Source organism: Pan troglodytes, chromosome 18 (genome assembly GCF_028858775.2).
Source record: "Pan troglodytes isolate AG18354 chromosome 18, NHGRI_mPanTro3-v2.0_pri, whole genome shotgun sequence".
In the NCBI taxonomy this organism is placed as follows: Eukaryota; Metazoa; Chordata; class Mammalia; order Primates; family Hominidae; genus Pan; species Pan troglodytes.
In genome coordinates, this window is record NC_072416.2 from 34,697,841 (window position 1) to 34,712,197 (window position 14,357).

General features: G+C 47.3%; 1 non-coding gene across 1 annotated transcript; it reads right to left on the bottom strand.

Moving 5' to 3' along the window:
• Positions 1 to 4,194: 4,194 nt before the first annotated feature.
• LOC112207372 (U6 spliceosomal RNA) lies at positions 4,195 to 4,297 on the bottom strand. Its single transcript, XR_002941804.1, has one exon. It is a non-coding gene; the product is annotated as a U6 spliceosomal RNA (small nuclear RNA).
• Positions 4,298 to 14,357: the final 10,060 nt, after the last annotated feature.

Sequence of the window (14,357 nt, forward strand, 5' to 3'; positions counted from 1 at the left end):
GGTAACTGCTGTAAATCATTAGGTGTATATTCTTCAGGTCCTTTCTATGTGTTCTCGCACATGTCTGCACAGGCAGAGTATGTTTAAAAAGATCTGTAATTTAAAATTTTTCTGGTTTTTGTGGAGTAATACATAGTCATTATAAAACCATTCAAACACACAAATACAGAAAACGGAGGGAAAGTGCCCCATCATCCCACCTCTTGAGGATAACCAGTTTTTTGCTTTGTTTTGTTTTGTTTTGTTTTTTTGAGACGGAGTTTTGCTCTTGTTGCCCAAGCTGGAGTGCAATGGCATGATCTCGGCTCACCGCAACCTCTGTCTCCCGGGTTCAAGCGATTCTCCTGCCTCAGCCTCCTGAGTAGCTGGGATTACAGGCATGCGCCACCACGCCTGGCTAATTTTGTTTTTTGTTTTTTGTTTTTTTAATAGAGATGGGATTTCTCTATGTTGGTCGGGCTGGTCTCTAACTCCCAACCTCAGGTGATCTGCCCGCCTTGGCCTCACAAAGTGCTGGGATTACAGGCGTGAGCCACCGCACCTGGCAACCACTGTTAATTATCGGGGAAATTCCTCCAGTTATTTTTCTAGCTACTACAGGTCACTGCAACAAAGCGAGGCACATGAATTTTTTCATTTCCTGGTGCATATAAATGTTATGGTTCTGGCTGGGCATGGTGGCTCACGCCTGTAATCCCAGCACTTTGGGAGGTTGAGGCGGATGGATCACGAGGTCAGGAGATCGTAGACCATCCTGGCCAACATGGTGAAACCCTGTCTCCACTAAAAATACAAAAATTAGCCAAGCATGATAGCGTGCGCCTGTAGTCCCAGCTACTCAGGAGGCTGAAGCAGGAGAATTGCTTGAACCCAGGAGGTTGAGGTTGCGGTGAGCTGAGGTAACGCCACTGCACTCCAGCCTGTGCGACAGAGCAAGACTCCATTTCCAAAAAAAAAAAAAATTACTGTTCCACAATACTGCAGTCTTAAGTGAGCAATAGTGTTATGTCTATGAAAACAGGGTACATCCCTTAATTTTTTAAATGCTAACAGTCATCTGAGTTTTTGCAAGTCGTAATCTTTTTGCTGGTGGAAGTTCTTGCCTCATTGGTGATGGCTGCTGACTGACTGAGGTGGTGGTCGGTGAAGGCTGGGATGACGGCGGTTTCTTGACAACAAGGAACTTTGCCTCCTTGATTGCCTCTTCCTTTCACTTGAACACTGAGAGGCCATTGTAGGGTGTTATTAATTGGCCTAGTTTGAATATTGTCTCTGGGAAGAGGGAGGCCCAAGCACATAGAGAGAACAGTTAACACACATTTATTGATTGAGTTTGCCCTCTTACATGGGCACTGTTTGTGGCACCCCAAAGCAATTACAATAGTAACATCAAAGATCACAGATCACTATAATAGATACAATAATGGAAAAGTTTGAGATAATGGGAGAATTAACCAAATGTGACTCAAACACGAAGGCCAGGCGTGGTGGTTCACGCCTGTGATCCCAGAACTTTGGGAAGCCAAGATGGGTACATCCCTGAGGTCAGGAGTTCAAGATCAGCCTGGTCAACATGGTGAAACCCTGTCTCTACTACAGAATACAAAAAGCTGGGCATGGTGGCTGACTCCTATAGTCCCAGCTACTCAGAAGGCTGAGGCGGGAGAATCACTTGAATCCGGGAGGCGGAGGTTGCAGTGAGCTGAGATTTTCCAGCCTGGGTGACGGGGCGAGACTCTGTCTAAAAAAAAAAAAAAAAAAAGCAAGTCACTACTAGACTGGGCTGCCAGGGCTGTTGCCTACCTGAGCTCCTATAGAATTAACTGAGTGGCCTTATTCTAAGTATGCCTGCTTTTTTTCTTTTTTGAGACGGTCTCACTCTATCGCCCAGGTTAGAGTGTAGTAGTATGATTTCAGCTCACTGCAACCTCCACCTCCTGGGCTCAAGCAGTCCTCCCGCCTCAGCCTCCCGAGTAGCTGGGACTATAGGCATGCACCACCACGCCCAGCTAGTTTTTGTGTTTTTTGTAGAAACAGAATTTTTCCATGTTGCCCAGGCTGGTCTCAAACTCCCAGACTCAAGCCATCTACCCCCTCGGCCTCCCAAAGTCCTGGGATTACAGGTGTGAGCCACCACACCCAGACTTGTTTTGCTTTTGAGGCAGCTTTTGAGCAAAACAACAGCCGGTCTGTTGCCCAGGCTGGAGTACAGTGGTGCAATCACAGATCACTTCAGCCTCGAACTCCTATTCCCAAGTGATCCTCCTGCCTCAGCCTCTCGAGTAGCTGGAACTACAAGCCTGTGCCACCACATTTGGCTAGTTTTAAATTTTTGTAGAGACAGGGTTCTTGTCTTGTTGTCCAAGCTGGTCTCAAACTCCTGGTCCCAAGCAATCCTCCTGCCTCAACTTCTGAAAGCACTGGAATTACAGGCGTGAGCCACTGTGCCTGGCCCATAAATGTACCTGTTGCCTTAGGAAAGATGCAGCCAACATTCCCTGCCACCACCACACATATCCAGGATGTCTAGGGAAGGCTCAAGCCTAGATTGCTCCAACAGAAGTCAGAAACAAGTGACCAGAAGGTGAACGTTGGCTTGCAGACAAGATTTCACATGGAAGTTCTTGTTTTCAGCTTCTCTTGAAAAATCCAGAAATCTGTGGTCACTAGACCTGCTTACCCCCATGGCTTTCCTTTGAAATGGGGCATAATCTCACCAGATTGCCACTGTCCCCTCCACTCTGTTGTCTTGGAGTAGACCACAGTCACTATTCAGGCTACCTCTCTGGCCCCTATAGGCATTTGAGAGTGACTCTCAGTGAAATATTTTCTTTCTTTCTCTCTCTCTCTCTCTCTCTTTTTTTTTTTTTTAAGACAGAGTCTTGCTCTGTTGTCCAGGCTGGAGTGCAATGGCACAATCTCAGGTCACTGCAACCTGCGCCTCCCGGATTCAAGCGATTCTCCTGTCTCAGCCTCGCAAGTAGCTGGGATTACAGGCATGCAACACCATGCCTGGCTAATTTTTTGTATTTTTAGTAGAGACAGGGGTCACACTAAATGTTGGCCAGCCTCGTCTCGAACTCCTGACCTCAGGTGATCCGCCTGCCTCAGCCTCCCAAAATGCCGGGATTACAGGCGTGAGCCACCGTGCCCAGTAGAGTTAAATATTTTCTAGACATGCCTATCCCACCTCTCCTAGATCTCTCCCCAAGCACCTCAGATATCCCAAATTAAGTCATCTTCGAGATCTGATGCCCCACTTCCCCCAAGGTTTCCATCTCTGTGTCATCAGCACTCAAGTCAGAAACCTCCCTCTTCCCTCACTTGATGCAGTTTCTGAGCTGCCTTTGATTCTTTCAACCACTGTTGACTTCATCCACAGTGCCAGGCACTGCACTTAGTGGCTGGGGATACAGAGGTACACAAAACAAACCCCAGCCATCCTGGAGCTGACATTGGACTATGAAAGAGGACAATTACAGAAGCTAATGACAAAGAATTCCAAGGGCCGGGCGTGCTGTCTCTGCCTGTAATCTTTGGGAGGCTGAAGTAGGCAGATCACCTGAGGTCAGGAGTTCGAGACCAGCCTGGCCAACATGGTGAAACCCTGTCTCTATTATAAAAATACAAAAATTGCCAGGCGCGGTGGCTCACGCCTGTAATCCCAGCACTTTGGGAGGCCGAGGCAGGAGGATCACAAGGTCAGGAGATCAAGACCATCCTGGCTAACACGGTGAAACCCCGTCTCTACTAAAAATACAAAAAATTAGCCGGGCATGGTGGCGGGTGCCTGTAGTCCCAGCTACTCGGGAGGCTGAGGCAGGAGAATGGCGTGAACCCGGGAGGTGGAGCTTGCAGTGAGCCGAGATGGCGCCACTGCACTCTAGCCTGGGCGAGAGTGAGAGACTCCATCTCAAAAAAAAAAAAAAAAAAAAAAAAATTAGCCATGTGTGGTGGCACACACCTGTAATCCCAGCTACTCAGGAGGCTGAGGCAGGACAATCACTTGAACCTGGGAGGTGGAGGTTGCAGTGAGCCAGGATCGCTCCATTGCACTCCAGCCTGAGCGACAGAGCCAGACTCCGTCTCAAAAAAGAAAAAAATTCATTTTTAATTTTTCTGGGTACATAGTAAGCGTATATATTTATGTGTTACAAGATATTTTGATACAATCATGCAATGTATAATAATCACAAAAATATGGAAAGCTTCACGAATTTGCAAGTCATCCTTGCTAAGGGGCCATGCTGACCTCTGTATAATGTTTTAGTATATGTGGCTGGGTGTGGTGGCCCACGCCTGTAATCCTAGCACTTTGGGAGGCCGAGGTGGGTGGATTGCCTGAGGCAGGAGCTTGAGACCAGCCTGGGCAACACGGTAAAACCCCGAAGTCCCTTCCTCACTCAGGCCGAGGCAGGCCCTTGAGCCCAGGAGTTTGAGACCAGCCTGAGCAACATGGTAAAACCCCGTCTCTATGAAAAATACAAAAATTAGGATGTGTCGGCCGCACGCCTGTAGTCCCAGCTACTTGGGAGACTGAGGCAAGAGGATCAGTTGAGCCCAGGAGGTTGAGGCTACAGTGAGCAATGATGGCACCACTGCACTCCAGCCTGGGAGACAGAGCAAGACCTTGTCAAGAAAGAAAGAAAGAGAGAGAGAGAAGAGAGAGAGAGAGGAAGAGGAAAGTTATACATATACATGTTTGTTATTTAAAAGTAGAGATGGGAGCTGAGCACAATGGCTCTTGCCTCTAATCCCAGCACGTCAGTAACTGAGGCAGGAGGATCACTGGAGCTCAGGAGTTCAAGACCCGTCTTTATGTAAAAACAAAACCAAATACATGGCCAGGTGCGGTGGCTCACGCCTGTAATCCCAGCACTTTGGGAGCCCGAGGCAGGCGGATCACCTGAGATCAGGAATTTAAGACGAGTCTGGTCAACATGACGAAACCCCGACTCTACAAAAATATAAAAATTAGCTGGGCACAGTGGTGCACGTCTGTAATCCCAGCTACTTGGGAGGCTGATGCATGAGTCGCTTGAAAACGGGAGGTGGAGGTTGCAGTGAGCCAAGATCGCACCACTGCACTCTAGCCTGGGCGACAGAGTGAGACTTCGTCTCAAAAACAAAAACAAAAACAACACAGATCTCTGTGGATAGACATTTCAGTTGTTTCTAGCATTTGTGTTATGACAAACAGGATTTCTGGAAGTATTTTTATTATTTTACTATTATTGCTGACATAAAATTCACATACCGTAAAATGTACCTTTTAAAGTGTGCCATTGCAGTGGTTTTCGTATATTCACAAAGTCGTACAACCATTGCCATTATCTAATTCTGGAGCCATTCAGAAACACCCATTTTTTTATGGCCATGTGTGCATGTGTCAGAAGAAGGCACTCTTGGAGGTGCAGCTGATGGGTTGTACAACCACTGCCATTATCTAATCATGGAGACATTCAGAAACACCCATTTTGTATGGCTGTGTGTGCCTGTGTGAGCAAAAGGCACCTGTGGAGATGCAGCTGATGGGCTTTGGGGTGATGAGTCCTTCCAACGGAAAGAAAGCAGGGCCCAGAGGCTTGGGATCACCACATTACCCCTGCTACACTGAGCAATTTGCAATGACTGCCAGTCCCTCAGGAAAAGTTAGTTCTATCTGGATTTTTGCACATCGGATTTCCTTCAAGCAGGCTAGGCCCTTAAATATTCCAGTTAGAACAGGCTAATGATAGGAAATGCCCCAGTAACATGGGAGTTGTAATATCTCAATTCACAGACCTTGCAGTTGTGTGGTCCTTTTAAAACCTAAGTCAGGTGATGTCATTCCTCACCTGACTTTTGAGAGTTTTCAAAACTCTCAAAAAACAGAAAAAAGCAGTGGCTTACGCCTATAATCCCAACACTTTGGGAGGCTGAGGAGGGCAGATCACAAGGTCAGGAGTTTGAGACCAGCCTGGCCAATATGGTGAAACCCTGTCTCTACTAAAAAAAAAAAAAAAAAAAAAATTACCTGGGTGTGGTGGCGGGCGCCTGTAGTCCCAGCTACTCCGGAGGCTAAGGCAGAAGAATCGCTTGAACCCAGGAGGTGGAGCTTGCAGTGAGTCGAGATGGCGCCACTGAACTCCAGTCTAGGCTACAGAGTGAGACTCCGTCTCAACAACAACAACAACAATAAAAAAGAAAGAAAGAAAGAAAGAAAGAGAAAGAGAGAGAGAGAAAGGAAAGAAAGAAAGAAAAGAAACAGCCAAAATAAACAAATTCTGCAATGGCTAGCATCTCACTCACAGTAGAAGCCAAGTCCTTACAAAGGCCTGCAAAGCCCGACACAGTCTGGTTCCTGCCTACCTCCCAGCCTCCCTTTCCCAGCCCTCGCCCTCTCACTGACTCTGTTCCAACCCCTCTGGCCTCCTGGTGGGGCCTCCAGCTCATCCAGCACATGCCCACCTTGAGGACTGCACAGTGCTCTTTCATCTGCCTAACAGATTCGTGCACAGTTCCAGCCTCACTTCATTTCCCTGCTCTGTCATCCAGGCTGGAGTGTAGTGGCATGATCTCGGCTCACTGCAACCTCCGTCTCCTAGGCTCAAGAGATTCTCCTGACTCAGCCTCCCAAGTAGCTGGGATTACAGGTGTGCACCACCACGCCCAGCTAATTTTTGTATTTTTAGTAGAGACAGGGTTTCGCCATGTTGGCCAGGCCGGTCTTTAACTCCTGACCTCAGGTGATCTGTCCGCCTCGGTCTCCCAAAGTGCTGGGATTACAGGTGTGAGCCACCACGCCCAGCCCATGCTGGGCACTTTGTTAGGCCCCAAGGTGGTGGGCAGTGATGGGTAAGACTTATGAATGGCGTAAGCCACCATACCCGGCCCCTAAACCCGCACTTTGCTAACTGTTTGCTTTGTGATGTTCAGGCTAGTTGCCTAAACTCTCGGAGCCTGAGAGTGAACCACACCTATCACAAAGGGAAAGAGCCTTGGACTCCACTGGGCGGTGATGAGTAAAAGCTGCTGCAAATGAAAAAGGCCTCCCACAGTGCTGGGAGCACGGTCGAGGTCCACAAAACAGTAGCTATCAGAGTGATTCTTATGTAAATGCTCTGAATAATAATACCACTAACATTTATAGAACTAGGTGTCAAGCTCTGTTAGGCACCCACATCAGGCGAGATCTTCTAGTCCCTAACTCTTTCCCTAAAACCAGCTTCTGCTCGCCAAGCCCCACTGGGAATGAGGAGGAGGGGCTCTTGGTGATGTAAATGAGTGTTGACTTTTTTTAAATCAACAAAACAATGAGCCCTTAGAAGTATACAATGGAAATGTTTAGAATGTTGAAAGGAGAGAAATCAGTTAACAAGTGCTTATTGATACACTCACACCCAGCTCTACTTGTCAATAAACATTTCCCAAAGCCTGCAGATTGGAATCCAGGCGAGGGCCCTAAGGGCTGTGTGAACTGGGGCCTGTTACTTGAGGTCACTGTGTTTCAGGTTAATGCAGGAAAACAGGGAAGTAATGAGGCTGACCTGTTGGGTCTTCGGTGAAATGTGTATGAAGAGCTTGACACTTACTAGAAATGAAGCAATTTTTCTTATCTAAGGAAATCATTTTACCCCAACCCTCCCCACCTCACTCCTACTTCAGAAGTGTAGGAGGCTCCCCTAGATTCTGAGCCTTAATTCTGACATCACAGAGCCACTTTCAGTTTCCTGGGGGAAGACAGGAGGGAGGAATAATGTGTGGAATCAATACTGAGGATGCTGGCCTGGCGTGGTGGCTCATGCCTGTAATCCTATCACTTTCTGAGGCCGAGGCGGGCAGATCATCTGAAATCAGGAGTTTGAGACCAGCCTGGCCAACATGGTGAAACCCAGTGAAACCCAGTCTCTACCAAAAATACAAAAATTAGCCAGGCATGGCTATGCAGTAGGTGCACGCCTGTAATCCCAGCTACTATGGAGGCTGAGGCAGGAGAATTGCTTGAACCCAGGAGGAGGAGGTTGCAGTGAGCCAAGATCTCGCCACTGTACTCCAGCCTGGGCAATAGAGCAAGACTCCATCTCAAAAAATAAAAAATAAATTAAAAAAAGACTGAGGATGCCTAGAGCCACTGTGCTAGGTGCAGAACAGGCTAGTTAAGCAAGCAATGGAGAGATACCTAAATATATATGTATAAATATTTTTTAAATAGAGACAGGGTCTCACTATGTTGCCCAGGCTAGTCTTGAACTCCTGGCCTCAAGCAATTCTCCCACCTTGGACTCCCAAAGTGATGGGATTACAGGAGTCAGCCTCTATGCCTGGTGGAGAGATACTTTTATTTATTTATTTATTTATTTAACTCAAAGTCTTGCTGTCACCCAGGCTGGAGTGCAGTGGTGTGATCTCGGCTCACTGCAACCTACACCTCCCGGGTTCACGCCATTCTCCTGCCTCAGCTTCCCAAGTAGCTGGGACTACAGGTGCCTGACACCACACCCGGCTAATTTTTTTTTAATTTTATTTTTAGTAGAGATGGGGTTTCACCGTGTTAGCCAGGATGGTCTTGATCTCCTGACCTCGTGATCCACCCGCCTCGGCCTCCCAAAGTGCTGGGATTACAGGCGTGAGCCACCGCACCTCGCCAATTAATTTTATTTTTGAGACAGAGTCTCGCTCTGTTGCCCAGGCTGGAGTGCAGTGGTGCAATCTGGGCTCACTGCAGCCTCCACTTCCCGGGTTCAACCAATTCGCCCGCCTTGGCCTCACAAAGTGCTGGGATTACAGGCGTGAGCCACGGAGCCTGGCCATGGAGAGATATTTATTTATTTATTTTTTATTTTTTAATTTTTATTTTTTGAGACGCTGTCTTGCTCTGTCACCCAGGCTGGAGTGCAGTGGCGTGATCGCAGTTTACCTCAGCCTCCGCTTCCCGGGTTCAAGCGATTCTCCTGTCTCAGCCTCCGGAGTAACTGGGATTACACGTGTGGGCCACAATGCCCAGCTAATTTTTTATTTTTAGTAGATATGAGGTTTAACTATGTTGGCCAGGGTGGTCTGGAACTCTGACCTCAAGTGATCCACGCACCTCGGCCTCTCAAAATGCTGGGATTACAGGCATGAGCTACCGCACCTCGCCTGGAGAGATACTTACAGAAAAACAAAAACAAAAACAAAAACCTTACAGTGTTTCCTTATGCGTGAAGATATTCACTACAAGGGTACGGGCTGTTATGATATGTACTGGTTTTCTCCCATGGTTCCTGGCTCCTGACTCCTGTATCCCTTATTAATCTTTTGTTATAATGTGGGGTGTGTTAGGCCTCAGGAAACAGAGTCTCTCTCCTGCCCTCCTTTCACCTTCACCTGCCCCAAGGCAAGACTCTAATCTACTGCCTTTCTGATTATGGGTTTTAAAACTCTCCCAGAAAAGGGTCCCACCCTACACCCTGAGGGCAGGAATGCTGATGCCATGAAACTTCCATAAAAACTCAAGAAATTCATGGCTCACACCTGTAATCCCAGCACACTGGGAGGCCTAGGTGGGAGGACTATTTGAGCCCCGGAGTTCCAGACCAGCCTGGGCAACATAGGGAGACCCCATCTCTACAAAAAAGTAGGCAGGTGTGGTGGCACACGCCTTTAGTTCCAGCTGCTCAGGAGGCTGAGGTGGGAGGATCGCTTGTCCCAAGAGGTCAAGGCTCCAGTGAACCATGATCATGCCACTGCACTCCAGCCTGGGTGACAGAGGGAGATCCTGCCTCAAAAAAAGAACAGAAAGATAAAAAGAAGGCCAGGGGCTGTGGCTCACACCTGTAATCCCAGCACTTTGGGTGGCTGAGGTGGGAGGATCACCTGAGGTCAGGAGTTCAAGACCAGCCTGGCCAACATGGCGAAACCTCATCTCTACTAAAAATACAAAAATTAGCCTGGTGTGGTGGTGCGTGCCTGTAGTCCCAGCTACTGGGGAGGCTGAGGCACGAAAATCATTTGAACCCAGTAGGTGGAGGTTGCAGTGAGCTGAGATCACGCCACTGCACTCCAGCCTCAGCCACAGAACGAGACTTCGCCTCAGGAGAAAAAAAAAGAAGAAGAAGAAGAAAGAAGAAGGAGAAGGAGAAGAGACAAGATCCAAAAGGACAAGGTTTCAGTGAGACTTCATCTCAGGAGAGAAAAAAAAAAAAGAGAAAAGACGCAAAAGGACAAGGTTCAGTGAGCTTCTGGATAGCTGAACAGGCTCCTTCCCCCATACCTCAACCTACGCTCTGTCTAGGCGACAGAGTGAGACTCCAGCTCAAAATATATGTGTAAAATAAAATGAAAAAATAAAATAAAATATTGTTTCTAGAGGTAGAGAACGGAAACAACTCAAGTGTTCAAAGTAGGAGATTGATTAAATAAATCCTATGAGGTTGATCCCAATGTGTAGATCTGAAATAATCTTCAATATTTATTATTAATTAGTAAATATCGATATTATCTTGTATTCATGGATAGGAAGACTCAATACTGTAAAGATGTAAATTTTCTTCAATTTGTTCCATACAAGGCAATGCAATGCTAACAAAAATCACAACAGGGATTTTCATGAAACTTGCCAAGCCAATTAAAAAATATGCATAGGGACGGGCGCAGTGGCTCACGCGTGTAATCCCAGCACTTTGGGAGGCCGAGGTGGGTGGATCACGAGGTCAGGACATCAACACCATCCTGGCTAACACAGTGAAACCCCGTCTCTACTAAAAATACAAAAAATTAGCCGGGTGGTGGCGGGCGCCTGTAGTCCCAGCTACTCAGGAGGCTGAGGCAGGAGAATGGTGGGAACCCGGGAGGCAGAGCTTTCAGTGAGCTGAGATCGCGCCACTGCACTCCAGCCTGGGGGACAGAGCGAGACTCTGTCTCGAAAACAAAAACAACAACAACAACAAAAATATGTATAGGAGGCCGGGCGCGGTGGCTCATGCCTGTAATCCTAGCACTTTGGGAGGCTGAGGCGGGCAGATCGTGAGATCAGGAGATCGAGACCATCCTGGCTAACACAGTGAAACCCCATCTCTACTAAAAATACAAAAAATTAGCTGGGCATGGTGGCGGGTGCCTGTAGTCCCAGCTACTCGGGAGGCTGAAGCAGGAGAATCGCTTGAACCCAGGAGGCGGAGGTTGCAGTGAGCCGAAATCGCGCCACTGCACCCCAGCCTGGGCAACAGAGCGAGACTCCGTCTCAAAAAAAAAAAAAAAAAAAAAAGTATAGGAAGGGCTCAGAGCGGAAAGATACTCCTGAAGAAAAAGGGAGAGGAGATTTGCTCCACCAGAATTGTTATAGAGCTGTGGCAAAAAAGATGAGGTAGTGTTGCTAGGGGTAGGAAGTCACCAAAATTAACTCATGAATATATGAAACTTTAATAATGACAGGGTGGTATGCCAGATCAAAGGAGGTGCTCATCAATAAATGGAGATGGGCTGGGCGCGGTGGCTCATGCCTGTAATCCCAGCACTTTGGGAGGTCAAGGCAGGCAGATCACTTGGGGTCAGGAGTTCAAGACCAGCCTGGCCAACATGGTGAAACCCCATCTCTACTAAAAATGCAAAAATTATCCCAGCGTGGTGGCACATGCCTATAATCCCAGATACTCGGGAGGCTGAGGCAGGAGAATTGCTTGAATCCGGGGGCAGATGCTGCAGTGAGCAGAGATCATGCCACTGCACTCCAGCCTGGGTGACAGAGCAAGATTCTGTTTCTCCCATATGGAAAGAAAGGTCATCCATATGGGAGAAGATGAAATTAAATCAGTGACCTGCTGGGCGCAGTGGCTCGTGCCTATAATCCCAGCACTTTGGGAGGCCCAGGCAGTTGGATCACGAGGTCAGGAGTTCGAGACCAGCCTGGCCAAGATGGTGAAACACTGTCTCTACTAAAATTACAAAAATTAGCAAGGCACAGTGGTGGGCGCCTGTAATCCCAGCTACTTGGGAGGCTGAGGCAGAAGAATTGCTTGAACCTGGGAGGCAGAGGTTTCAGTGAGCCGAGATCATGCCACTGCACTCTAGCCTGGGCAACAGAGCAAGACTCTGTCTCCAAAAAAAAAAAAAAAAAATCAGTGAAAAAATCAGTGACCCACACTATATTCAAAAGTCAACTCAATATATAAGGACTTAATTATCAAAAGCAAAACTAAAACTTTAAGGAGAAAAGTAAGGGAATTTCTTTCTGAAGTTGGGAGTAATGAAAACTCAAACAACACAAAAGGTTAACTATAAAAGAAAATAGTAATGAATGAAACTATACTAAAATGAATGAAATTATAAGCTACAAACTTGAAGAAGATATGTGTAAACACATATAGCCATTCAAAAATATATACTGAGATAACCTAAAGGCCTTCTAAAAATCAGTAAAGCCAGCCGGGCGTGGTGGCTCACGCCTGTAATCCCAGCACTTTGGGAGGCCAAGGTGGGTGGATCACGAGGTCAGGAGATCGAGACCATCCTGGCTAACATGGTGAAACCCCGTCTCTACTAAAAATACAAAAAAAATTAGCCAGGCATGGTGGCGGGCGCCTGTAGTCTCAGCTATTCGGGAGGCTGAGGCAGGAGAATGGTGTGAACCCAGGAGGAGGAGCTTGGAGTGAGCCGAGATCGCGCCACTGTACTCCAGCCTGGGCAACTGAGCAAGACTCCGTCTCAAAAAAAAAAAAAAAAAGAAAAAGAAAAAATCAGTAAAGCCAGCCTGTGCAACATAGTAAGACTGTCTCTACTGAAAAAAAAATTAGTCGGGTATGGTAGTGTGCAACTGTAGTCTCAGCTACTCAGGAGGCTGAGGAGGGAGGATCACTTTAGCACAGGAGTTCGAGGCTTCAGTGAACTATGTCATGCCACTGTACTCTAGCCTGGGCAACAGAGCGAAACCCTGTCTTGAAAAACAAAATCAATAAATGACAATAAGCTAGTAGAAAAATGGACACAAGACTTGAACATGCATTTCAACAAGAACGAAACATGGCTAAAAAGCTTATGAAGAGATGCTCACCATCATTAGTGATCAAGGAAATATAGATTGAGATCATAATGAGATACTATTTTATACCCAGTATATGGCAAAAATTAAGAAGTCAGATAACACCAAGTATTGAACAACAGATCTTCTATACATTGCTGGAGGGAATCTGTATCTGTACAGCCATTTTGAAGAAGATTATCTTTTTTTTTTTTTTTTGAGACAGAGTCTTGCTCTGTTGCCCAGCTGGAGTACAATGGTGCGATTTCGGCTCACTGCAACCTCTGCCTCAGCCTCCCAAGTAGCTGGGGACTAAAGGTGCATGCCACCACACCCGGCTAACTTTTGTATTTTCTGGTGGAGATGGGATTTCACCATGTTGCCCAGGCTAGTCTTGAACTCTTGGCCTCAAGTGATCCACCTACCTCGGCCTCCCAAATGCTGGGATTACAGGCCTGAGCCACCGCGCCCAGCCAAAAATTATCATTATCTTGTCAAATTGAACATTTACATACCTTAAAACCCAGCAGTTCCATTTTTGGGCAAATATCCAGGAGTAAGTCTTGCTCAAGTGTTCCAGGAGACATGTACATGAATATTCATAACTGCAGTCAACATATGATAGAAACACTCATAAAGAAACCAAAATGCCCTTCAACAGGAGAACAGATAAATACATTGGGTTACCTTGACAAAATAAAATATTATAAAAGAGTGAAATTTCGGCCGGGCGCGGTGGCTCACACCTGTAATCCCAGCACTTTGGGAGGCCGAGGCGGGTGGATCACGAGGTCAGGAGATCGAGACCATCCTGGCTAACATGGTGAAACCCCGTCTTCACTAAAAATACAAAAAGTTCTCCGGGCGTGGTGGTGGGCGCCTGTAGTCCCAGCTACTCGGGAGGCTGAGGCAGGAGAATGACGTGAGCCCAGGAAGCTGAGCTTGCAGTGAGCGGAGATCGCGCCACTGCACTATAGCCTGGGCGACAGAGCAACACTCCAGCTCAAAAAAAAAAAAAAAAAAAAAAGTGAAATTTCAATGAACCACAGCCACACATAAAAGTATGAATGATTTTTGTCAATACAATATCGAGTGTAAAAAAGAAACAGCTTGCCAGGCGCGGTGGCTCACGCCTGTAATCCCAGCATTTTGGGAAGCCGAGGTGGGCGGATCATGAGATCAGGAGATTGAGACCATCCTGGCTAACACAGTGAAACCCCACCTCTACTAAAAATACAAAAAATTATCCGGGCATGGTGGCGGGCGCCTGTAGTCCCAGCTACTCGGGAGGCTGAGGCAGGAGAATGGCGTGAACCCAGGAGGCGGAGCTTGCAGTGAGCCGAGATTGCGCCACTGCACTCCAGCCTGGGCAACAGAGCGA